Raw genomic sequence first — 9,415 nt, forward strand, 5'->3', positions numbered from 1 at the left:
AAATAAAGTTTCTGCTAACTGTCACGATTTGGTTTTATTTATATTTTACACGACGCATTTCTGAAAATGAGTCTATTTGCTAGTGTGTTTCATTTTCTGAAACGCCCCATGGAAAATATGAATAAAGAAAATCGTCATTGGTAGCAGAAAAGTTATTTATAAACTATCTCATTGGTTTCTCAGTTACAAGCTTTCACGCACCACATCTAATGGATCAAATCAGGTATGTTACCAGTTTGGGTAGGCCTGTAAGCATTACTGCATGTACCCATAATCTCTGTAACTGTTTTTGAAATTTGGTTTGGATTGTGATAGAGGTAGCAGGCAGTGCACTATAGAATGGAAGGCTTCTTATTGTTGTAATTCACCTTCCTGGGAATTGGCAGATCTTAGTTTTCCTGTAGAAGCTACATTCCTGTATACCTAAAATATTTGTTTTTGTGTGCTACTGTCTATGCCAAGGTCTAAATAGTTGACTGAATCTCTTCCCAACTCCACTGTAAACTAAATTTTGCTGTTGCGTGGATTAAAATGCTAGATAATTTTTTTCTGGTGGTACATGTCCACAAGCTCTTTATACCATTCCATACCTGCGTGGTACAGCACTATATTCTAGAACTGAGGGGCTATTTAGCTAAAAATGTATGTTCTGAAATATTCATACAGATTTCAAGTAATAAGGCCTCAGAAGGGACCCCATTGCTAAACAACCTAAGTAAACATGCAGAGTCTATGGTGATTGAGTTATATCTTCTACCTCTATTGGATTTTCTCCTTTCATATAACAGTTCTCTTAAAATTTGCATAGAGGGTTTGTTGATATCAAATGAGATTGGCTTAACTCTGGGTGGAATAGGCACATCGTTTACAAGCGAATTACGTGTTCCAAACTTCAGTACGAATTTAGTTTCTGATTTAATGAGTGAATCCTATACTTTGAAAAACTTGTAGCAAGATGCTGAAACTGAAGACACAAAAGGTCTTATTGGAATACCTACCTGTGAAACTTAGGTAACTCATACAGTCTAGGTGGTATTGGATTCATGTTTGAGAAGTATTTGGAGTCACTATCAGTACATATAGGTTCACAGCTATTTCATAAGATTTTTGTCGACAACATAAAAGAAAAAAACTGCCCCTGAAGATATGATTATCATCGAAGGTACAATGGGAACAGTCTAGTGTTACTTAATAAAGGGGAATATAGAACTACTTCCACAATCCTCCAGAATTACATCAGTTACCCGATGATCCCATTACCAAACAATCCGTGGAAATGAAGAACCTTATTAAAACTAGCCAACACATATTTATTGGCAGTGACTCCAAATATTTCATAAACAAGACTAAACAAGCACACAAATTATATGGATTAACAAAGCTTCACAAATTAGCGATACCTAGACCTGCAGTCTTTTCAGTTCCAGCATATTTCCATAAAAAAGCCAAAGTGTCAGATTTACTAACTAAAAGATACGCTATATTTACAGCGAGAATAGGCAGTTCCCAATTCGCTTGCTTTATTGAAAAAACTAAATGCTGTACGTATTTCACCCACTGTTAACTAGTGTCCTTCAATGTCATCAATCATTTTTACAGTACTCCTCTTGGAGAGGCTAAGCTAATTCTAGTAGAATTGTTATATAAAACCAGGAAACATCCAGCGGTGAAAGAAGACATATGATTGGCAACTGAGATACGGTTGAAGTAAAATTATTTCATATTTCAATCAACTTTGTACAGTCAGTCACATGTATTAGCGTTGGGGTCCTAATCTGTCTCTTATTAGCTGAAATGTTTATCGATAATTTTGAACATACCTGTTTAGATAAGGAATCCTTATGTTCTACAAGACAATATTGTGCTGGCGTACGCTGGCGCCAGCACACCATGCGGCATAGAGGTTACGAGAGTATCAATAGAGGCCAACGACAAGACTAGCTGGGAACACGCCGCCAGCGCCCTCCCAGCCGTCAGTATTTAGGATCGCCGCCGCGGACTGGAGGACTGGTTTTAACCAGGAAGTTTAGTCAGTTAGTTCGAGCCTCTTACGCCAGTTAGTTCGAGTCTGTACTCTGTGGAGTTCCAGCATTGTCAACGAGACAGAGCCACAGATTTAGCGTCTATCACAGAGACAGGCAGCACATAGCAACTTTATAGTGAAAATAGCGGAATTCTACTTCAACAGCATTGAGGCTAGCCTCGCGGGATTAGCCGAGTGGTGTAAGGCGCTGCAATCATGGACTGTGCAGCTGGTCCCAGGGGAGGTTCGAGTTCTCCCTCAGAATTGGGTGTATGTGTTTGTCCTTAGTATAATTTACGTTAAGTAGTGTGTAAGCTTAGGGACTAATGACCTTAGTAGTTAAGTCCCATAAGATTCCACACACATTTGATTTGAACATTGAGGCTACGTGGACTATACAGAAGACAGCTTGTACCTCTGCATATGGAACTTTAGGCTAAATAGCTCTTTGTTTATGAATAAAGAACCCAGTTATTAATTGCATGCAGTTGGTGTTATAGAACGAGGATGCTAGCCATCAACCAACATCCTCCTTGCTTCCCACGATACAGCTCTACAGAGACACCGAGACGACATAAAAGCGGCTAAAGAGAATAGAACAAGTATTATATCAGTTATGTGGGCGATGCAGTTTTCTTGTGGACAGGTACCACTAAACAAACAAAGAAATTTTAGCAACGTTGAAATTCACACCACAGCAGAATTAAGTTTACAGTGAAGTTGGGAGGGACTCATTTAACTAAGCCCTTACCACTGAAACCGTTAGTCAAAGAGTAGGTATGGAACTGTTCACAACGAATACAAGTAATTCTGTACTTCTGACTTACACTGCAGAGGTCGGCTACACATACTTGATGGGACTGGTTCGGTTTCTTTTGACGCTGGTGAAATTTCATATGAGAAGCCAGAATATGGATTTGCTCTAGATGATAAGCACTGGGAAAGTCTCATATTCTGAGAAATCGGTAAGGCCGCCGTCTCTATTAACAGAGGAAGTTTCCTAACCAAATGAAACCTTCCTGTTGCAGTCCGCTTGCACCTGTTACTAAGTCTCTGAAATTTCCAAATTCCACTCACAAGGAACCCCTTGAGCACGAGTTCGCAGAGGGCCAATGATGTTTACGGCATTCGACGCCACACAAAATGTCTACCATGCAACCATTATGTTGGCTACTAGTGACAGTAGGTGGAGGGACTGGAGGAATTCGGTGGTGAGCACAACATGAGGCTACGGAGGGTGGCTGAATTGCTTAGTCGATGAGTAACTCACAACAGTGCTACAGCGCTTGTGGTATTGATACAAAGCAGAGCAATGGCAACGATAAACAAAGCAAACATTGCATTATATCTGCAACAACACATGCTGAAGTTGACACTTCGTCAGAAAGGAGCCTAAGGAATTTCACATAATGGGAAAGAATTGGCTTCTGAATTATTAGCGTTTTTTCAAGATGCGTCAATGGAATTTGTAGTGTTCTATGCGCTCGACTGTGCGGACAAAGCTCCACAATGTTGACGACACGGGCTTAACAAGTGAAAGTGGTACTCAAATAGTGACGAGTCACGTAGTTCTTCATCCTTGTCGGACAGGAAGCCACAAATCCCGTCTCCAGTAAAACGTAATAACTGAAAATCATTGTCCAAGGACAACATAATTAGTACATGAAAGATGATTCGCAGCATAGTAAAAGAAAAAAAACAATTACGACAGTTTTTGAATAAGTCCGGAGCAATATGACCCTGTAGAGCATACGAAAAACTGCAGATATTCAAGGGAGGACAAGGCGCACTTGTTACAAAAACTGGTGTTTGCGCATTTCAAGCATGCTCGATACAACTTACAGGATTTACGCGATAGTGACCTACTTCGTTATACACACAAAACTGCGCTCGATATAGGTTACTGTGATATCGAGAGAAGCGGTGGATTGGTTGCATATCTTCACACAGTGCTACAGAATTGGAAGACGCATGATAACGAAATTTGAAACAAAACTGCAGTTTGAGGATACACAGCAAACGGGGGAATCCCCCGAAAATTTGTAGATGAGATAAACCAACTTATACCATCGCCCAGTAAGGAATTTGTTTTCAACTCTCAGCAACTGGGATTTGAAGAGGAAGTGTACATGGAAGGAACCATGGAAATTAGAAGTACCAAGGTAGTTGTATCAAGATCAACTAACATCATTGCTGCAATGTATTTGTTTGCAGTTGCGGAGACTGTTAATCTGGATGATAAACTGCCTGGAAAGTTACTTATTGTGCTGCAGAAAGTTGGAGATGCTCTGCCCCCTACGATCGTTTCTCGTGTGCGTGATCTTGCAAGGGCAGTGGGGAATATTTACGTCACAGCAAGCAACAGTGGGAAAATGGGCATAAGAGAACAACAACTAGGGAATGAATGCTGCTTTTGGACAATAGCTTGTGAAAAACTTACTTCTACTTCATTCCTGCTCTGCGTATAAAAATCATCGTCCTTAACAGCAAATTATCCTTCCCGAAAAATGTGTGACATTGTAGTTCATACAAACTGGAACCACTGGAAAAACTCAGCCTCTGGACGTTTCTTTTTTCCGTGCATATAGAACACATTATCGCACTATCTGCAGGTACGCCTTAAAGGATAGCCAGTTTCACGATGATCTCCACGACAGGCTGTTTCGTATTCGGATGCACACCATCACATTCCATCAGTTCTCACCATCCGTTACACCAATATGATTCGATACGCATTCTTTGAAAGTGAGTAACTAGCTGAATGTCCTGCACGCTTTGTAAATGCCAGGGCGTTTGTCCTCGAACTTGCTGGTGTGAATCTTTGTGAACGCTGTGGTGCGCCAGTTTTTCATTCGGTCTTCATGGTGCAAGTTAATGTTTTGTTATGAACATTTCTTGAATGTCGACGATGTGCATTTTGCAAAGTGTCATACATACATTCAGTATGAAGTTGGTCTCTGAACCTCCTGGACACTCATTTTCTGTCGCCCTTCTGATGCACATGGTGAGTCACTAGAAGTTATTATTTTTCCTTTCGTAGTTGTTAACACAACACTTTCAAATGAGCCTTACTAAAGAACAAGTTTGAAATGGGTCGAATTACGGTCTTCCGAGTGACTGGACGGTCCTTTCGGAGAATGCCACACAAGCTGGACATGCTGAATCAGTTGAGGAAAGATAGTGGTGTGAGTGGTCGCGTAAAAATCCTCACACCAAGAGACGAAGTTCTGGACACAGTACAGACGTCCCCCAGGACCATCGCAAACACAACTACCACAGCACAGATAAGATGACTTGTGAGCCGAGATGTGTCAACACGAACTGTTGCAAATCGTTTATTAGCAGTGGGACTATGGACACATACACCTGTAGCCCGCCTTCCTCTCAAGCCACGGCTTAACCGATGCTGTCAGGGCTTCATTTGGAAGATGGAATTGCGCATTATGGTCTTCAGTTATGAGAGCAGATCCTGCCTGAACACAAGTGATGACCGTTTGCGAATACAACTTAGACCTAGTGAAAGCTACCTCATAGAGTGCATTCGTCGAAGACACTGGTCTCACACCCAGTGTTACGGTCGGGGGTCCGATAAGCTACAACTCTCGTTCACCTTTGTTGTTTCTAAAGAGGGCGTTAACCAGGGGCCCGTTCGTGCAGAATGTTGTTAGACACATTCTTTTGCCTTTCTTGTAACAGGAGCGATATGTGTTGTTTCCACAGGATAAAACTAACCCACACACTGTTGTGGAACGGAAAGTGATCTGCAAGACGTGCAGCAACTTCTCTGACAAGCCTGATCTTTGCACTTGTCTCCAGTCGAGATGTGACTCTTGGAACTCGTCGACCAACAACTCATACAGAACTATGTAAACAGGTCGAGCAATCGTGGCATGACGTATCTCAGAACAGTACTCGACATCTGTACAATAGACTGGGTGCCACAGTCAGCGCCTGCTTTGTCGCCGAGAGAGGCTACAATATCTACTAACATGGGTGTTTTAGCATGGGTCGAACCCTGATACCTCAGAGCACCTTGTGCTTTTCATCTGTGAATGTGATCACTTCATGTACTACACATGCACTGTTGCAACAACAAATCTTGAGTGAGTTGGAAACCTCCAAAAAGGTGTACTATTTTTATTCTGGCAGTGTAAATGGCTGTTGTTTTCGCCTGCAGCCGTTAGTGCTATGCACCTGAAAGCTTTCATCAATGCAGGTAACTGTCACGGATCATTTTACGCTGACTCGACTATAGTGCTTCATCTAGTGACACAAAATCTTCTTAGATGTCACCTTCAGATATTAAGTGATAGTAAAATAAGACGCTTAAGTAAATGTGACTATATATTGCTGGAAAGGGACCTGCAATTCATCAAAGTGATTCTAAACATGTGCTGGTGGTATTCATTAATGACATGTTCACCAGTATTATTCTGCAATTATTTCAGGTACGAGTAAACAAGCAATTACTAAGTCTAGTAGATGATTCTAACCAGGCAAACTATGGAGACTATAGATGCACAATGTCAATTAACAATGGAGGGAATGTAAACAATACGGCTTTTGTAGGCAGAGCACACGACAGCTGCTACGGTGGTGCTGAGGAGTAGCGTAGCTGTAGTGGCGACAGTGATCCCCTTAATATGGTTACTGACAGTCGCTGTGGCGGAGTGATGAGCCCCACTTCTCACTGGAGAGAGGCAAAACTTTAGCAGATGGTTTATTACAGAGTTTGCCTAGCTACATACACACAATCGTAAACCAAAAAATGTTTTGCCCTGGAAGAAAGATATATCCATAAACAAATATATGTCTAGAAATACCATAACTCATTTTGCCGCATGTAACTCCTTTGCACTGAAACAGACTGTTCCATTACTAAACCGGAGCAAGTAACAACTTACATAGAAAAGACAACTATGAAAGCCATTTCACCCTTAAAAGTAAGTTACCTACGTTGGTCATTATCCTTACAAGAGGGATGATATTCACATTCTTAAGTTAATTAGAGCACTGCTGACACATGTCATTCTCTAGGATGTAACAGCGTTAATGAAGCATCGATCGAGGCTCGTCTTCATTAATAAATTTGCGTCAGACCCGCATCTAGGTCTGTTGTCCTGCTGGTTTACAGAAAATTAAAGACTCTCTATAAACAAGAAATGTGTGGATTTTTCGGCGGTTCTTCGTAGCAAAATGTCATGTTTGATTACAAAAGCGCGCAGTAGGCTACTTCGAATTCTCCAACAATAGTTAGTTGATGGCGTCCTCTTGGGTAAAATATTCCAGAGGTAAAACAGTCCCCCATTCGGATCTCCGGGCAGGGACTACTCAGGAGGACGTCGTTATCAGGAGAAAGAAAACTGGCATTCTACGGATCGGAGCGTGGAATGTCAGATCCCTGAATCGGGCAGGTAGGTTAGAAAATTTAAAAAGGGAAATGGATAGGTTAAAGTTAGATATAGTGGGAATTAGCGAAGTTCGGTGGCAGGAGGAACAAGACTTTTGGTCAGGCGAATACAGGGTTATAAATACAAAGTCAAATAGGGGTAATGCAGGAGTAGGTTTAATAATGAATAAAAAATAGGAATGCGGGTAAGCTACTACAAACAGTATAGTGAACGCATTATTGTGCCCAATATAGACACGAAGCCCACACCTACTACAGTAGTACAGGTTTATATGCCATCTAGCTCTGCAGCTGATGAAAAAATTGAGGAAATGTATGACGAAATAAAAGAAATTATTTAGATAGTGAAGGGAGACGAAAATTTAATAGTCATGGGTGACTGGAATTCGGTAGTAGGAAAAGGGAGAGAAGGAAACGTAGTAGGTGAATATGGATTGGGGCTAAGAAATGAAAGAGGAAGCCGCCTGGTAGAATTTTGCACAGAGCACAACTTAATCATAGCTATCACTTGGTTCAAGAATCATAAAAGAAGGTTGTATACATGGAAGAAGCCTGGAGATACTGACAGATTTCAGATAGATTATATAATGGTAAGACAGAGATTAAGGAACCAGGTTTGAAATTGTAAGACATTTCCAGGGGCAGATGTGGACTCTGACCACAATCTATTGGTTATATGCTGTGGGATTAAAACTGAAGAAACTGCAAAAGGGTGGAAATTTAAGGAGATGGGACCTGGATAAACGGACTAAACCAGAGGTTGTACAGAGTTTCAGGGAGAGCGTAAGGGAACAAATGGCAGGGATGGGGGAAAGAAATACACTAGAAGAAGAATGGGTAGCTTTGAGGGATGAAGTAGTGAAGGCAGCAGAGGATCAAGTAGGTAAAAAGACGAGGGCTAGTAGAAATCTTTGGGTAACAGAAGAAATATTGAATTTAATTGATGAAAGGAGAAAATACAAAAATGCAGTAAAAGAAGCAGGCAAAAAGGAATACAAACGTCTCAAAAATGAGATCGACAGGAAGTGCAAAATGGCTAAGCAGGCATGGCTAGAGGACAAATGTAAGGATGTAGAGGCTTATCTCACTAGGGGTAAGATAGATACAGCCTACAGGAAAATTAAAGAGACATTTGGAGAAAAGAGAACCACTTGTATGAATATTAAGAGCTCAGATGGAAACCCAGTTCTAAGCAAATAATGGAAAGCAAAAAGGTGGAAGAAGTATATAGAGGATCTATACAAGGGCGATGTAGTTGAGGACAATATTATGGAAATGGAAGAGGATGTAGATGAAGATGAAATGGGAGATATGAAACTGCGTGAAGAGTTTGAAAGAGCACTGAAAGAGCAAAGCTGAAACAAGGCCCCGGGAGTAGACAACATGCCATTAGAACTACTGACAGCCTTGGGAGAGCCAGGCCTAACAAAACTCTACCACCTGGTAAGCAAGATGTATGAGACAGGCGAAATACCCTCAGACTTCAAGGAGGATATAATAATTCCAATCCCAACGAAAGCAGGTGTTGACAGATGTGAAAATTACCGAACTATCAATTTAATAAGGCACGGCTGCAAAATACTAACGTGAATTCTTTACAGACAAATGGAAAAACTGGTTAAATCCAACCTCGGAAAGATCAGTTTGGATTCCATAGAAATATTGGAACACACGAGGTAATACTGACCCTACGACTTATCTTAGAAGCTAGATTAAGGAAAGGCAAACCTACGTTTCTGGCATTTGTTGGCTTAGAGAAAGCTTTTGACAATGTTAACTTGAATACTCTCTTTCAAATTCTGAAGGTGGCAGGGGTAAAATATAGAGAGCGAAAGCCTATTTACAATTTGTGTAGAAACCAAATGGCAGTTATAAGGGTTGAGGGGCATGAAAGGGAAGTAGTGGTTGGGAAGGGAGTGAGACGGGGTTGTAGCCTCTCCCCGATGTTATTCAATCTGTATATCGAGCAAGTAGTGAAGGAA

This window comes from Schistocerca americana, chromosome 1 (assembly GCF_021461395.2).
Source record: "Schistocerca americana isolate TAMUIC-IGC-003095 chromosome 1, iqSchAmer2.1, whole genome shotgun sequence".
In the NCBI taxonomy this organism is placed as follows: Eukaryota; Metazoa; Arthropoda; class Insecta; order Orthoptera; family Acrididae; genus Schistocerca; species Schistocerca americana.